The sequence below is a fragment of the Halichoerus grypus genome, chromosome 9 (assembly GCF_964656455.1).
Source record: "Halichoerus grypus chromosome 9, mHalGry1.hap1.1, whole genome shotgun sequence".
Lineage (NCBI taxonomy): Eukaryota > Metazoa > Chordata > Mammalia > Carnivora > Phocidae > Halichoerus > Halichoerus grypus.
Window position 1 is genome coordinate 4283625 of NC_135720.1, and position 17976 is coordinate 4301600.

The 17976-nt window shown below is 35.4% G+C and overlaps 1 pseudogene across 1 annotated transcript in view; it reads right to left on the minus strand.

The window, feature by feature from the left end:
* The window catches only part of LOC118555036 (26S proteasome regulatory subunit 6A pseudogene), a 747413-nt pseudogene extending 741127 nt beyond the window's left edge, over positions 1-6286 (minus strand). The window contains exon 1 of the transcript XR_013441011.1: positions 6274-6286. The product of XR_013441011.1 is annotated as a 26S proteasome regulatory subunit 6A pseudogene (transcript). The remainder of the gene's footprint in view (positions 1-6273) is intronic.
* Between the last annotated feature and the right edge of the window lie 11690 nt (positions 6287-17976).

Consider the following 17976-nt stretch of genomic DNA (forward strand, 5'->3'; position numbering starts at 1 on the left):
CTTGGAACTAAATTCCATTGTTTAGGCTATTATATTTTCACATTTGTGTGAGACAGAAAGAATCAATTCTTATTGACAAGACATATTCTAGGCTGTTAGCAAACGAGCACTCACTCTGATTCATGGCTCTCTGTGTGGTAATGTGATTAGAAAATTTTTGCACAAACCATATTGCAAGCAGCAAGTTGAATTAAGCAATTGTCTCTATCATCTGTGTCTCAAAACAAACAAACAAACAAACAAACAAACAAAAACAGTTAAACTAGCCACTTTTCTTGAGTTACTCTCTAATGAGATGGATAAAAATGATTTTCAGCACTAAGTGAAGAGTAACTTGTATAGCAGTGCTCATAGCAGAGAGAGCAGCCTGAAAAGATCAAGAGCAGGAGGTAAATGGTTGCTCTGTATTATCAATGTCCCCCTGTAATGACTGTGAACTACCTTATAAAGGACACTTAGGGCACCATTTAACTGGTTCCTTGTACTTTTAATTCATTGTTTAGAGGCGTTGAAGCTCATCAAGCTAAATCTATGGCTGGCAGTTACCAGGAGAAAATAGCAGTATTATGTATCAGGGTTTTGATTAAATAAATCAGCTAGCTTTAGACTCTGCAGAACCTGGAAGAATATAGCATAAGCCTCATTAAGCATAACAGGTGAATGCTCATGTTATGGTGGGCTTCATTACCTTCCATCATTTGCCTGTATTTTTGTAGAGGGCATAGGTTATTAAATGACTGTCAAGAGAAGCAGGACTTACTAGGAAGGAGAACAAATTTGATTGTATCAGTCTTATTATTTGGCTTTGGTTAACCCAATTTGTGTTTCTTTAATTATTTGAAATGCCACAGATAGATCTTAGGAGGGCAAACAATAGGAAGATATGGGCAATATACTGGAAAGTTCCTTCTGAATTCTTCAGAAAGGTTTTGGGAAGATTTCTCCCTTCAAACTAGTGGGAAAAAATATTCTGTTCTTGATGTTGTTGTGATTGTGGTTATGGTTGTTATCAAGCAGGCCCTGCTGAGAATCAGGTGGCAAAATAACTTTGGCCCCACTATTTCTGAAAACACCAATTGTCTTAGAGGGGTAAAAGAAAAAGAAAACCTCTCACAACCCCTACTTCTATGTAGAATAAAAATTTCTTTCAAAATTAAATTTGAAATAAAGATATTTTCAGCCAAACTAAACCTGAGAAACCCTACTACCAGCATTTTTTCACTAAAAGGACTATGAAAGGAAGTTCTTCTGGCAGAAGAAAAATAATACCAGTCAAGAAGGGAAAATATACAAAAGCAAATAAAGAACTTATGAAATGATAAGTATGAAAGTAAATATATAATTATTTGTTATTTTAAATGACTATAATAAATAATTGATTGTCATAAGCAAAAATATTAATGCTAAACTTTGAGGGCATCTGAGAGGGTAAAAGGATTTCAAAAATAGCATAAATGAAAACATATAAATATACTATTATAAGTTTCTTAAGTTATATCTTCTCCCCCTCTGTAGGTTGCCTTTTAGTTTTATTGACAGTTTCTTTTGCTGTGCAAAACCTTTTTATCCTGATGAAGTCCCAATAGTCCATTTTTGCTTTAGTCTCCCTTGCCTTTGGAGATGTGTCTAGCAAGAAGTTGCTGCAGCCGAGGTCAAAGAGGTTGTTGCCTGTGTTCTCCTCTAGGATTTTGATGGATTCCTGTCTCACATTTAGGTCTTTCATCCATTTTGAGTTTATTTTTGTGTATGGTGTAAGAAAGTGGTCCAGTTTCATTCTTCTACGTGTGGCTGTCCAATTTTCCTAACACCATTTGTTTAAGAGACTGCCTTTTTTTCCATTGGATATTCTTTCTTGCTTTGTTGAAAATTAGTTGACCATAGAGTTGAGCAAATGACTTATCAGATAAAGTGCCAGTATCCAAAATCTATAAAGAACTTATCAAACTCAACACCCCAAAAAACAAATAATCCAGTCAAGAAATGGGCAGAAGACATGAACAGACACTTCTCCAAAGAAGACATACAAATGGCTAACAGACATGAGAAAAAATTGCTCAACATCACTCGGCATAAGGGAAATACAAATCAAACCTACAATGAGATAACACCTCACACCAGTCAGAATGGCTAAAATGAAAAACTCAGGAAACAACAGATGTTGGTGAGGATGTGGAGAAAAAGGAACCATCTTACACTGTTGGGAATGCAAACTGGTGCAGCCACTCTGGAAAACAGTAGGGAGATTCCTAAAAAAGTTAAAAATAGAACTACCCTATGACTCAGCAATTGCACTACTAGGTATTTATCCAAGGGACACAAACTTAGTGATTTGAAGGAGCACATGTATGTCAGTGTTTATAGCAGCAATGTCCACAATAGCCAAAATATGGAAAGAGCCCAGATTATGTCCATGAACAGATGAATGGATAAAGATGTGAAAGAAGATGTGAGATATATATATATATATATATATATATATATATATATATATATGGAATGGAATGGAATGAAATATTCCTCAGCCATCAAAAAGAGTGAAATCTTGCCATTTACAATGACATGAATGGAACTAGAGGATATTATGCTAAGTGAAATAAGTCAGTCAGAGGAAGACAAATACCATATGATCTCACTCATATGTGGAATTTAAGAAACAAAACTGAGGAACATAGGGGAAGGGAAGAAAAAACACAGTAAGATAAACAGAGAGAGTGAAGCAAACCATAAGAGACTCTCAACTCCAGGAAACAAACTGAGGGTTGCTTGAGGGGAGGTGGGTAAGGGGATGGGGTAATTTGGTGATGGGCATTAAGAAGGACACTTGATGTAATGAGCACTGGTGTTATATGCAACTGATGAATCACTAAATTCTACCCCTGAAACTAATAATACACTATATGTAAACTAAGTTGAATTTAAATAAAAAATTTTAAAATAGGTTTCTTAACTTATATATAAATTGGTTAATGATTTAGAAATATAAACCATAAAATAAAATATATATTGAAAACCCCATGGCAACACAAAGATATTAGAAAAAGAGGCATAACTAACAGACCCATTGTAGAGATAAAATGGAAACAAAAAATACTCAACTGAGCCAAAAGAAATTTTAAAAAGTAAATCAATCAATCAATCAGTCAATCAATGGAAAAGGGAGAGACAACTTGCAAGGTGGTAGATCTAGATATAACTATATTGATAATTATGCACAATCAAATCTTACAAAAAAATAATGCTGAAGCAATTAGGCATAACTGTTACCTTATACCAGCTACAAAAATTAACCCATAATGGATTATGACCTAAACATAAAACTTAAAGTATAGAATTTCAGAGGGGAAGAAAAACAAAACCAAAAAGGAAAACTAGTACCAAATTTTTGCAACACTGATTTAAGTAAAGACATTTATTAGATACAACACAAAACACTCAAACCATAAAAGAAAATTTGATAAATTTTATATCATCAAAATTTAAAACTTCTATGCCTTGAGAAACACTGTTAAGAAATTTCAAAGATAATCCACAGACTTGGAGACATGTATAGCATATATTTTACTAAGAACTTGTCTCTGAAGATAATAAAAAAAAATATATATAAATAACTCTTATAATTCAATAATAAAACAAATTTTAAAAGTTGGCAAAATATATAAACATACATACTTAGCCAAAGGAGAGACATGGATGGAAAATGAGACATGAAAAGCATTCAAAATTATTAGTCATCATGGAAGTGTGAACTAAAGCTACAAAGAGATGCTTCTCTCTCTTTTTTTAGAAAGATTTATTTATTTATTTTAGAGAGCGAGTGTGGGGGAGGGGCAGAGGAAGAGGGAGAGAAGCAGACTCTCTGCTGAGCATAGAGCCTGACTCAGGGCTTGATATCAGGACCACGAGATCATGACCTGAGCTAAAATCAAGAGTTAGGCTCCCAACCAACTGAGCCACACAGGCACCCTTGAGATATTTCTAAATATTTGAACAGCTAAAATAAAAATTCAATATTCTATAATGTCAAATACTAGCAATGTTGTGTAGCAACTTGGACTCTCATCAACTTCTTGTGGAATTAATAATGGTATATGCATTTTGAGAAACAGCTTGGCAGTCTCTTAATTTACTTTTACTTTTAAAATTGTAGTTAAAAACACATAACATAAAACTTATCATCTTAACCATTTTTTAAACATAGTTTAGTGGTAGTAAGTACATTCATATTGTTGTGCAACCATCACCATCATCCATCTTCCAAACCCTTTATATCTTGCTATACATAAACTTTACACCCATTAAACAATAATTCCCCTTTCCTTTCTCCTCATACCCCCTGGAAACCAGCATTCTACTTTCTGTCTGTATGAATGTGACTAATTGTTGTACTTCATATAAGTGTATTTCAAAAATATTCTTAAGTTTCATTAATGCTGTAGTTGTATAAAAATTTTCTTAAGTCTGAATGATATTCTTTTTTTTATTATTATGTTATGTTAGTCACCATACATTACATCATTAGTTTTTGATGTAGTGTTCCATGATTCATTGTTTGCACCCAGTGCTCCATGCAGTACATGCCCTCCTTAATACCCATCACCAGGCTAACCCATCCCCCCACCCCCCTCCCCTCTGAATGATATTCTATTGTATGCATATACCACATTTTTCTTATCTATTTATCTTTTGATGGACACTCGGTTTATTTTCACCTTTAGGCTATTATGAATAATTCCTCTATAAACATGGGTGTCCAAAATCGCTTTGAGACTCTGTTTTCAATTCTTTTGGGCACATATTCAGAAGTGGATAACATAGTAAAAGTATTTTTAATTTTTTGAGGAAGTATCATACTATTTTCCATAGGGACTGCACTATTTTACATTCACACCACCAGTGTACAAGTGTTCTAATTTCTCCATATCCTTGCCAACACATTATTTTCTAGTTTTTGTTTTTTTAATAGTAGACTTAATCTGTGGCCTAAACATATGATCTGTCTTGGAGAATGCTGCATGTGTGCTTGAGAAGAATGTTTACTCTGTTGTTGTTGAGTATGGTGTTCTGTAAATGTCTGTTAGATTGAGTTCATTTATTGTGCTGCTCAAGTCCTCTATTTCTTTTTTTCCCCAAGATTTATTTATTTATTTTAGAGAGAGAGAGCACAGGAGGGAGGGGCAGAGAGAGAGGGAGAGAGAGAATCTCAAGCAGACTCAGTGCTCTGAGTCAGAGCCCAACGTGGGGTTGATCCCATGACCATGAAATCACGACCTGAGCTGAAATCAAGAGTTGGATGTTTATTTTTTTATTTTTATTTTTTATTTTTTTTAAGATTTTATTTATTTAGTAGACAGAGAGAGAGACAGCGAGAGAGGGAACACAAGCAGGGGGAGTGGAAGAGGGAGAAGCAGGCCTCCCGCGGAGCAGGGAGCCCAATGCGCGGCTCGATCCCAGGACTCTGGGATCATGACCTGAGCCGAAGGCAGACGCTTAATGACTGAGACACCCAGGCGCCCCAAGAGTTGGATGTTTAACAGACTGAGCCATCCAGGCACCCCTCAAGTCCTCTATTTCTTTACTTATCTTCCTTCTATTCTATTAATTACGTTCTATTCATTATGAGAGTGTGGTGTTAAAGTCTCCAACTATTGTTGTAGAACTATCTATTTCTCCTTTCAGTTTTGTCAATTTTTTCTTCATATGTTCTGATGGTCTGTTATTATGTGCAAAAATGTTTATAATTGCTATATTTTCTTGCTGTATTGAAACTTTTGTTAATATATCCTTTGTGTCTTATAATCCTTTTTTATTTAGTATCTATTTCATCTGATATTAGTATAGCCACCCTGATTTCTTTTGGCTACTATTTACATGAAATATCTTCTTCCATCCCTTCACTTTCAACCTTTTTTTTTCCTTTGGATCTAATGTGAGTTCCTTGTAAAGAATATATCATTGGATCATGTTTTTTCTTTGTTTTGTTTTGTCCCCCATGCCCTCTTCAGCCAATCTCTGTCTTTTGATTGGAGAGTTTAATCCATTTACATTTAAAGCAATTACTATCAGGCTGGGAATTCACTTCTATCATTTTGCTATTTGTTTTCTATATGCCTTATAGATATTTTGCTCGCTGTTTTCTGCATTACTGTCTTCTTTGTATTTAGCTAACTTTTTAGAGTGAAACATTTTAATTCTCTTTTAATTCCCTTTTGTGCATGTTCTTTAGCTATTTTCTTTTTGGTTACAGTGGGGATTATAATTAACATCCAAAGTTACCACACTCTGAGTTGATACCAGCTTAACTTCAATAATGTACAAAAATCTGCTCCTTTAATAGCTCTATCTGATCACTTTTCAGTTATTAGTGTTACAGAATTACATCTTTATACATAATGTATCTAAGAACAGACTAGTAATTTTTATACATTACTTTCTTAAATCATTTTTGAAAACAAAAAATGGAATAACAAACCAAAGTTAAGTTACAATAGTGCTGGCTTTCATAATTGCCCATGTATTTACCTGAACCAAGATCTTTATTTCTTCTTTTAAAGATTTATTTATTTATTTGAAAGAGAGAGAGAGAGAGAGAGGAAGAGAGTGAGTGAGGGGAGGGGCAGAGGGAGAGGGAGAGAGAATCCCAAGCAGACTCCCTGCTGAGCACAGAGCCTCATGTGGGCCCCAACACAGGGCTTGATCCCAGGACCCTGAGATCATAATCCAAGCTGAAATCAAGAGTTGAATGCTTAACTGACTGAGCCACCCATGTCCCTCCAGATCTTTATTTCTTCAGATGGCTTTCATCTACTGTCCGGTGTCCTTTTATTTCAAATGGTAAAACACCCTTTAGGCTTTCTTGTAGGACAGATGTAGTAGTGAAAGACTTCCTTAGCTTTGGTTTATATGAGAATATCTTCATTTCTTCCTCACTTTTTGAAGAACAGTTTTGCCAGATATAAGTTTCTTAGCTGGCTGTTTTCTTCTTTAAGCACTTTGAAAACATCAGCCCATTTCTTTCTGTCCTCCAAGATTTCTGGTGAGATGTTTACTGATAATCTTCCTGAGAATCCCTTGTATGTGATGAATTGCTTCTCTCTTGCTGCTTTCACGACTCTCTTTGTCTTTTGACAGTCTGATTATAAAGTGTCTTGGTGTGGGTCTCTTTAAATACATTCAGTGTGGAGTTTGTTGAGCTCCTTAGATGTTTATATACATGTATTTTATTTCAAATTTGAGATACTTTGGTCATTATTTTTTCAAATAATCTCTCTGATGCTTTCCATCTTCTTGGAAGACTCCCACAATGAATATTTTGGTCCGCTTTATGGTATCCTGCAGGTGCTTAGGCTCTGTTCACTTTTTTTTCCTCCAATATTTTAGGCATGAATAATGACTTTCTAATTTCCTCAGTTGTTTTTGAATGTCCAAGTCCTTAAAAGTCAGGCTCCCAACAGAAGAAAGAGAAAAATGAAGAAGGAAAAATATGTGTCATCTCTTTAAATTCTCTGGAAGTCACTTCAGCCAAATGGGGCAGGGCTTTCAACAGTAGGATGGGGGATTGTACAATGATGGTTACCCATCTCTGCATCAGCACTCTGTAATCAGAGGCTGCAATCAGAAACAGAGCACAAATCCCTAATATTTGGAGGGCAGGGTCCTTTTTGCCTCACTGGCTTTTCTGCAAGCTGTGTGTAGATTGCTCCAGGAACATGTGAACAGATGCCATCCACAGACCTAGGAGTGGTGGATGATAGCTGATACTGTACTAAGAACTGATTTTGACTGAAACTAACCACAATTTACCACCCAAGTCTTCCCTGGAAGCCATAAGTCTTAAATAGATGCAATTTCCAAAATAGTTACATCAGACGGATTCTTCCAGTACAGTTGCTGTTACAGTGGAGAGACAGATTTCTGGTGCTTCTTATTCTGTCATCCTCCCAGAACTTTCTTCAACATTTTCTTATTGAGTTAAGTTTGCACTTTTGTCCCAACAATCTCACTTCTAGGTATTTACCAGAATCAATTAATATATATATCCACAAAATAAAATGTATGTGAATATTTTAAGGGCTTTTAAAAAATCATCTCCCAAAACTGGAAAAAATCATCTCCCAAATAACCTTCAGCTTGTGAATGGTAAAAAGCAAAAACAAAAAGCAAGCAAACAAACAAAAAACCCAACTTGCTATAGCCATGTATTAGCATACTACTAATCAATCTTCTGACCAGAGATTTTGATGTAGACTCATCTCTCCATCCTCCATCCATAAGTATGCCTACAATGCAAGCTACATAACACAAAAGATGATCAAATGAGAACTCTGAAAGACAGAAAGAGGAAAGCGAATTGGTTAGAGATACCAAGACAGGAGGAAATGTATGGTGGTCATTCTTCTTAGGATCCCCACCCTATCCAACAAAAGAAAATGGCTCAGACCTGGTAATTCTGACCCCTAATTTAGCAACAGAATGTGTCCCATGTATGATTATCCATCCACCAGATCAAACGGGAGTCGACGAGAAGACCAGGAGACGACAGCAGTACTAGTAAGAGGTTTCAGCCAGAAGCTTCACTGACAATAAGTTCACAGGGGAAGCAGTCTCCATCTCCACTGGGCTGAGATTCTCCTCCCCTAGCCAGAGAAAATGCCCAGCTTGGGAAACTGGTAAGAGGGATCCTGCCACAACAAGCACCAAGCCCAGGAAGAACTCTGAAAACAGAAAAAAAAATAGACTAAAAGCAATAAATAAGTGGACCTGAAGGACCTGTGGGGCAATAACAAAAGATCCAACCACCATATCATCAGCATCCCTTGAGGGAATAGAAAGAGAGTGGGGCTGAAATAGTATTTGAAAAAATAATGGCTGAATATATCCCAAATTTGATGAAAGATAAACTCACATAACAAAGAAGCTTAATAAATCCAAAATAGGATAAACTCAAAGAAATCCATGCAAAGATACACTGTGATTATGGAAAACTAAAGATGAAGAAAAAATCTTGGCAGCAAGGAGGAAAGACACGTTATCTATAGGGAACACAAATTCAAATGACAGTGGATTTCTCATCTGAAACCTTGGAGGTCAGAAGAAAGTAGCACATTTTCAAATGACAAAAGAAATGTCAGGTGCCTGGCTGGCTCAGTCAGTAGGTAGAGCATGTGACTCTTGATCTTGGGATTGTGAGTCTGAGCCCCCTGTTGGGTGTAGAGATTACTTAAAAAAATAAAATCTTTAAAAAAATAAATGTTAATCGTGGATTCTATATCAGGTGAAACTGTCCTTCAAGAATAATGGGGAAATAAAGACATTGTCAGATGAAGTAAAACTAAAATTATTTGTCACTCACAGACCTACTTGTAACAAACGGCTAACATAAGTCATTCAGACAGGAAAGAAATGCTAAGGGAAGAAATATTGGAGAATCAGGAGGAAGACTGAAGGAAAGAGAAGAAATACTGGTAAATGCATTAGACTATCCTTCTCCTCATGAATTTTTAAAAACCATATATGATGGTTAAAAAATTATAACACCATCTGATACTTAAGATGATATTTATAAGTGGGAAAGGTAAAAGAAGATAAATGGAAGTAAAATTTGCACACAACTCAAAGTGGTAAAATCTTGATTATCATTACATACAACTCTTTGAAAATCTATAATCTTTTTGAATGTTTAATTAAAAAAAAAAACAGCATGAGTGAACAACCAATCATGCAACAACAATGATGGTTCTCAAATACATGATGATAAATGAAACAAGCCAGACTCAAAAGGCTACAAAATGTGTGATTTCATTTATAAAGAGGTGCTGGAATAGGCAAACCTCAAGAACAGAAACTGCATCCATGTTTACCAGGGGCCCTAGTGTGAGAAGGGGATTGATAGCATAGGGGCACAAGGGAATATTTGTGGTTATGGAAATATTCTGTATCTTGATTTTGTGGCGGTAACATGATTGCACGTGTTTGTCAATGTGCATAGACTTTACACTTGGAAGGGTGAAATTTACTTTGTAATTTATACTTCAAAACCTGAATTAAAAAATATATTTATTTTTTATTATATCAGAATGTCTAGATAGCCAAATTTCCTTATCACGTCTGTATCTGGCCTCTAAACATATCTATGATGAAATTATTAGAAGAGGATATTTTAGTGTCTTTATTTGGTCTTCTGGTTTCCAGTATACTTCCATTAAATCATCTCCTGTAAGTCTTTTTCCTCTATCCATTTTCAAATGTTATTCTAGACTGACTTACATGGTTTATTTAAGTATACCAGTCATGATCAATTCTTTGCTTACTGTGTGCCAAGGGTTGTGCTTAGTACTGGGCTTAAGGGTGTAAGATAAACAAAACTTGGTCTTTACCTCTATAAATCCATTCCTTGTCTTATATGATAATAGGGCAATCCCAGGTACCCAAATTGGAAACCTGGGTGTGACCCACAGATTTTCCCTTTCCTTTCTTGAATGTTGTAATTGAACCCCAATCTTGTCTATTCTAATTCCTTGTCTTCCTTCACATAAATTTGTCTTGTTCATTCCTCACTTCTTTTTCCTTACATGAGAGCACCCTCACCTTTACCTTGAACTACCACAACCATATCTAACTGACATTGTACCTCCAGTTCTATACTCCTCTAAGCTGTTTACTGACAAATATTCTGTATTATTCTTCTCCTCCCCTCCTCCTCCCCCTCCTCTTTCCCCTTCTTCTTCTTCTTCTTCTTCCTCTTCTTCTTCTTCTTCTTCTTCTTCTTCTTCTTCTTCTTCTTCTTCTTCTTCTTCTTCTTCTTCTTCTTCTTCTTCTTCTTCTTTCATCTTCTCCTCCTCCTCCTAATCTTTTCAAACACCTTGCTAAGTCCTTGTGCATAAGGGGCAGGAGAACATAGTCTCTGCTTGAGAGGATAAGGGATAATGAACTAGGCATTGGAAGACCAATGATAAACATGAGCTACAGATATTTTTAGACAGATAATAAAAGGGTTCTTAGATAAAGATTTGAAACTACCCCAATTGAGCAACTAAAAACTAATACATATGAGGGTATGGATTCTCCTCTGTGCAAACAGAAGCAGAGAGCACATCAACCAGGGCATTCTAATCACCAAGTTCACTTAGCAATAAACTCTTAGCAATATGTTTCTGTGAGTCCATGTTTGCTTTTTTGTTATAACAGACTTACTAATTTTATTCTTATAAATGACTCTATTTTCAGAATAAACATACTTTTGAAACTTCTTTGGAAGTGCATCATTGGCTCTGTATGAGCCATGAGATACAATTAGTTATTCCTTCAATTTTTATCAGAAAAGGATCAATTTAGCTAACAATCTTATATATCAACCTGAGCTCTAACTTACAAATTCCATGAGGGCAGGCTGGGAAAGTTCCTTACTAATCAATATACCTCCCATCATGTCTGCCACTTAGTATACTCCATTTATCACTTTTGGAGGAATAAAATGCAATAAAAATCACATTTTGTATTGAATTGCCATGATTCAGAATGTTCAAAACAAATTCTGTAGGTTTTCAAAGCTATTCAAAATGAAGAGCTCAAAGTCCCTTAATGACATCTCACTGGATAAGCTTAGTGTCTCCCAAAAGGTTGCCTTACCAGTGAGCACGACCATATGTACACATAGCTCTGGGAGTTTTTTTTAAGCCATTACCCTGTAATAGGAATGATAATGGCCAGCATGTGTTGAGTGCTTCCTTATTTTCAGGTACTCTTTCACATATGTCACTTCTATACTTTCAGTTAATGTTTAAACCATGATTATCCTATAAGAAAGATCTTACTAGTATCCTGACTTACAGGTGAGGAAATGGAAGTACAAAGATGTTAAATAACTTATCTGAAGTCATACAAGTAGCAAGTAGTAGAACCAGATCCATTCTGAATTGTGCTCAACACGGTGGCATGTCATTTGCAAGGTACCCGTAAATAAAAACCCCAAACCCTGCAAAATAAGTCTTCCACCTACTGACTGCTTGCATGCCAGATAATCTAGTCACTGTTATCTTTCTAATTATATTATTATACACAACTAAATAATACAAGATGAATCTGTGACTGTCAAGTTCATTGTTTACAGCTTGGGGTAGGAACATGTAAGGATTAGAGATTCTGTAATGGAAAGATAAGAGTATTGAGACCAGAGGAATAATTTAAGATTGTAATGTCCTGCCACACCATCATAACCTCATGGTCATTTACATCACATTAGGATTAAGTATTGAGGAATGTCATAACATCAGCAGCAATGAATACACAAAGGAGAGCCTTGAAGGGCTTTAGCTACCATGAAATCTTTTTTTTTTTTTTAATATTTATTTATTTATTTTAGAGGGGGTTCAGGGACTGAGGGAGAGGGAGAGACAACCTTAAGCAGACTCCATGCTGAGTGCAGAGCCTGACCTGGGGCTTGATCTCATGACTCTGAGATCATGACCGGAGCTGAAACCTAGAGTTGGATGCTTAACTGACTGAGTCACCCAGGGGCCCCTACTATGAAATCTTAATTAGCTCCTCAAACCATCCTAAATAAACATATGATCTAAGACCCATGCTATGCAGCTTCAAGTAAAGTTCTACCAACAAGAATTTCTCTCTCAGGTTCCCTTTGTGTAGAAATTTAGGAGCCAGTACTGATGAGCAATATGAAAAATGTGAAACATTTCTGGTTTTCATTCTTCATCCATCCATTCCTTCCCCTCTTGTACACGCATTCACACACACACACACACACACACACACAGAGCACATCCCTTGTGGAAAATAGTGTAATATCATCATATAGCAGAATTAGGAATATATTTCCAGTGCGCCTCAGTCTGTTCTGGTTCTCAGGATAAATCTTGACTTTTTAATCTGACAACTTTCATATGTGAAAAATTTACCTTAAAGCACACACAAATAGTATTTTATGATCATTCTGTATTTAATATTGCTCCTGTTCTATAAAGGCTGAATGGGACTCACCCATGCTTTCATCCAGTACACATACAATTACCATTACTAGAAAATTGTATAGGAGAGACCGTACCTATCTGTCTCCACACACATTTTTATAGACTTTATTAAAATCCCTTCCTTTGCCAATTATATTTCTCTGTGCCTGGTTACTCAGGCATCCTTTATGTCACATCAATGCCTAGGAAGGTCAGTCTACATGCTGTCAGGTAACGTTAGAGAGACTTCCAATTTCATTTCTATATAGACTCCTCCTGAAGTCCCTATCATGAGACACATTTGCCTGTGGAGCTTCCGGTTGGGCACATTGGGGTTTATATCACTATGACAGGTCACTAAAACTTGCCAATGCCACACTGACACTAGCCTTGCATTTTGCTTTTACATTTGTTTTAACCTTAATGAAGCCTCGTGCTGGAAAGATAGACTGGCATAGCAATGAAGAATGAGTCATTACAATCCTCTGCAATCCAGAAGGAAATGTCAGTGAAGCAGCTCAATCTTCATTTCTTTTTATATCTGAGTGCCAGGTGGATTTTAAATTTCTTTAAAATACATTCACTAATCAAGGTTCCATTCCAGCCTTCCTTCTTCTTCAAAATCTGCAGTCTCTTTCCTTTCCCTTCCCTTCAATTTAGAGAAAAAAGTAATTATTTCAAAAAAAGTATTTGTACTGAATGTTTGTTTTGATTTCCCAGAAAATCATGAAAAATGTAGTTGTGCATAAATTGGAGACATTTCAGCCTAAAGTGATACAGTTATGAGACAAATTATTAATCTTCATTATTTAGGTGAAATACAGGAATTAACATAGAAGAAATTAAAGTGTATTGAGTTGTAAGAGTTTACATATTTCAGATGTATGCTTATTGACACAGGTGTTCTTTTAAAGAATTTCTTTAAAAAAACAATTTCTATGGCAACCAGATTACATTTAAGACCAAAAAGAATTACCTTTAACTCAAATTGGAAAATTTCAAGGTGTATTTAGATAATTCAAATAAATTGCAACAATGTAATTGTACTAACACGCTAGTGTTATTCAGTTCTTCTCTTTCTCTCTCTTTTTTTTTGGTAACACATTTAAGTATGCCTCTCTGACTTAGTGAAGGCTCAGGGAGTAGAATCCAGATTGACAGGTTTGGTTTTTTTTTTTTCCTTTCAAGAAAAAAAACTGCCTAAAACGGTAATCAACCATGAGTACACAAGGATATATATTTCCTCACACCTGCCAACTGTGATGTAAAACAATGAATTTTACCACTCTAATGAATGGAAATATTAACTCTGGCTTTGTTTGCATATTCTGTAATACTAGTGAAGTTCAAGAATATTTCATTATTATCAGGTATTTTATTTCCTTTTTTGTTACTTTGTTTTTATTTTTGGCTGTTGTCTTTTTAAAAAAAACTAGTTTATAATTTTTATTGTTTTCCACTAGATTCTTCCTTTGTTATGTACGTAGAAAATATTTTCTACAGGTCTTTATCCTTTAACTTTCTTTTGAGGACATATAAAATTACTTCCTTTTGATGAAGAGCATCTCTCAATCTTTGTTAAGCTTTGGTTTAGGGTCTTCTTTATGAGGACCTTCCTCGCTGTCTTAACCCATTTGGGCTACTATAACAAACTACTACAAATTGAGTGACTTATAAATATTAGGAATTCATTTCTCACAGTTCTGGAAGCTAGAAGTCCCAGTTCAGTCCCAGGGTTCTGGTGAGGGCCTGGACGCAGACTTCTCATTCTGTCCTCACAAGATGGAAGGGACAAGGTTGTTGTCCGGGTCTTTTTGATGAGGGCACTAATCCCATCATGCAGGACCCACCCTCGTCACCTAATCACCTCTCAAAGGTCTACTTCCTAAAACTATCATGTTGGGCATTAAGATTTCAATGTATGAATTTTGTGGGGACACTTTCAGACACATTCTCTTACAACTTCATGGAAGAATATATATCTTCATTTCCATACTTCATTTCCATACTGTTTATTTAATACAAATCCCACACTATTTTAGTAACTTGAAATGTAAAATATATTTTCATATCTTAAAGGAAAAACTGTTCATTCATTATATTCCACAATAGTCTTGGCTCTTGTGCATATATTGCCTTATATACATTTTAGGATCATTTGTCAGGTTTTATGAAAAAATCCTGTTAAAACTTTGCCTGTAATCATGCTGTATTTATTGACTAATTTTGGAGACCGGATATTTTTGCCATATTGACTCTGTGCCATGGACATAATACTTCTTGTAATTCAGGCCACCTGTATATCTTTAGTAATATTTCTAATTTTCATATTAAATGTTGTTTACTGTTTTGTTACTTCCTAGGTATTTTATGTTATTTTGTTTACATTCTTACCACTATATTTTATCATTGTTGTTTGTTGGCATAAGATATTTACATTTTGATCTTACAGCTGACCATTTTTTGTGACTATAGTTTTTCAGTTGATTCTCCTGAACTTTTTAGATAGACCATCATTGTCTGAGCATCCTGACCATTTTTCATTTATATTATAGTCTTTATATTTATTTTTATTTTTCCCTATTACTTCCCCTCGACACCTATCATCCTTTTTAACTATTTACATTTCCTTCCTCCCCCATGAATTCCAGACATACATGATCACTTCATCTCTGATGTATTTTTCTGAATTCATAAATTGTCTCTTTATTCTTCATGTCGTTGTGAATTGTTAAGGCATGACTTTTTAAAATGCGGCTATCTCTTTTTTCATTTAAAATTGGTTTTTAAGAATTTTCTAACCTTTATATCTTGTTTGATAGTGTTCTTGTTTTAATTTTTAAGAGATTTCAGAACAGATGTTTCCAAAATTATTTTTTAAACTTAAAAATTTAGAAACCTATTTTTCCCTATTTATTGATAATTTGATTCTTTTTACAATGCAAAATAATTTCAAAGACTCATGTTGGTTTTCATGCCTGTTAATCATTGAGCAAAGAGAGCCTGTGGTTGATGATGGTAATTCCTTGACTTGAGTGTGAGTATGGACCCTCACAGTTCATTTGATGCTGTTAGAATTTTTCCTTGGATCTTAAGCTGGAGGATGAGATAAATGATAAGGGCTGAGGGTGTTGGATTTTGGTGAATCTGAGCAGAGTGTCTTCCCTCCATCTGATGATATCATTATGCCAAGACCCAGTTTCTTTACCTAGTTTGATCTTACCCCATGAATCTTATCCCATAATCTAACTCACCTTAAGAAATAGCACTTATAAATGGCAAGATTTTGTTTTTTTGGGGGGTGGCTGGGTGATGGACATTGGGGAGGGTATGTGCTATGGTGAACGTTGTGAATTGTGTAAGACTGATGAATCACAGGCCTGTACCTCTGAAACAAATAATACATTATATGTTAAAAAAAAAAAAGAAGATAGTAGGTAGGGAAAAATGAAGGGGGAGAAATCGGAGGGGGAGATGAACCATGAGAGACTATGGACTCAGAGAAACAAACTGAAGGTTTTAGAGGGGAGGGGGTGGGGGGATGGGTTAGTCTGGTGATGGATATTAAGGAGGGCATGTATTGCATGGAGCACTGGGTGTTATACGCAATGAATCATGGAACACTACATCAAAAACCAATGATGTAATGTATGGTGACTGACATAACATAATAAATAAAATTAAAAAAAAAAAAAGAAATAGCACTTATATCAAGCCAGTTGCTCAAGCCAAACCTAGGAATTACTTCTGACATTTACCTCTCCACTGAAAATCCTGTCATTGTAAACTCCAGGATATTTCCCAAAAATACCTATTTCACTCCTTCTTCATTGTCAATACCTTACATAAAGTAATCATGATGACTCAATAAATTGTAGAATCACTTTACCTGACCTCCTGTCCAGTGCATTCTCTCTACATCACTCAAGTCATTTTTAAGCATGTAGATTGGTTATGGTGGTCTTTTCCATAAAATATTCCAAGATCTGCATTTAGTACTTTCTTTAAAATGCAGTTTCTGAAATAGGGTCACCATGACTTACCATCTAGCCCTTGATTCAGTTTCTAAAGTTGTTTTAAATCATTTTTTCCTCCCTGGTAGTTTGAGAGACTCTCCGTCAGGTCCCAACTATATCATCACTTTCCCAAAGAAGAACCTGGTATGTTTTGGTTGATTTGCCTGGTTTGTACTTATTCTCCAAAGTAAGTGGCTGCCTTAACAGGGCTGCTTTAACAAAGTGCCACAAACTGGGTGGCTTAAACGACAAAATGTGTTATCTCATTGTCCTGGAGGCTAGAAATCCAAAATCAATGTGTCAATGGGCCATGTTCTGGCAAAGCCTATAAGCAGGATCCTCCTTAGCCTCTTCCAGCTTCTAGATGTATCATTCCAGTCTATCTGTGTTGTCACGTGATACCCTTGTCCTTTCACTGTGTATCTCTGTCTTCTCCTTTTCTTATAAGGATATCAGTCATATTAGATTCAAGTCTACCCTAATTACCTCATCTTAACTTGACTATATTTGCAAAGATCTCATTTTCAAATAAGGTCACATTCACAGGTATCAGGGGTTAGGACTTCAACACATGTTTTTGGGAGACACAACTGAACCTATAACAAATGGTGTCTATGGTTCTTGAAAACATTTTTAACTTATTTAAACGTAATTCTTGAGAATGAGGCAGAGTCAAAAATAGTACAATTTAGTGCTCAAAGCATGATATAACCATATAGTAATAAAACTGATTTCTAGTATGTCTGCTAAATTCCCCTAAGAAGAAAAATTTAAAAGCTATTTAGCAATGGCAGCATCATTTCAATAAGTATATAACCTCTCACATGGTCTACTTTATTTATAATTTCTGACAGATATGATAATACCTAAACCTCAATACATCTTGTTACTTTATACTTACAGTACACATATCTAAGTCACTTCTAAACTATTGGTGGTTTGAAATTTATTCCTGTCATAACAGAGAATCCAAATATCCACTTTCTTCTACTGGTGCT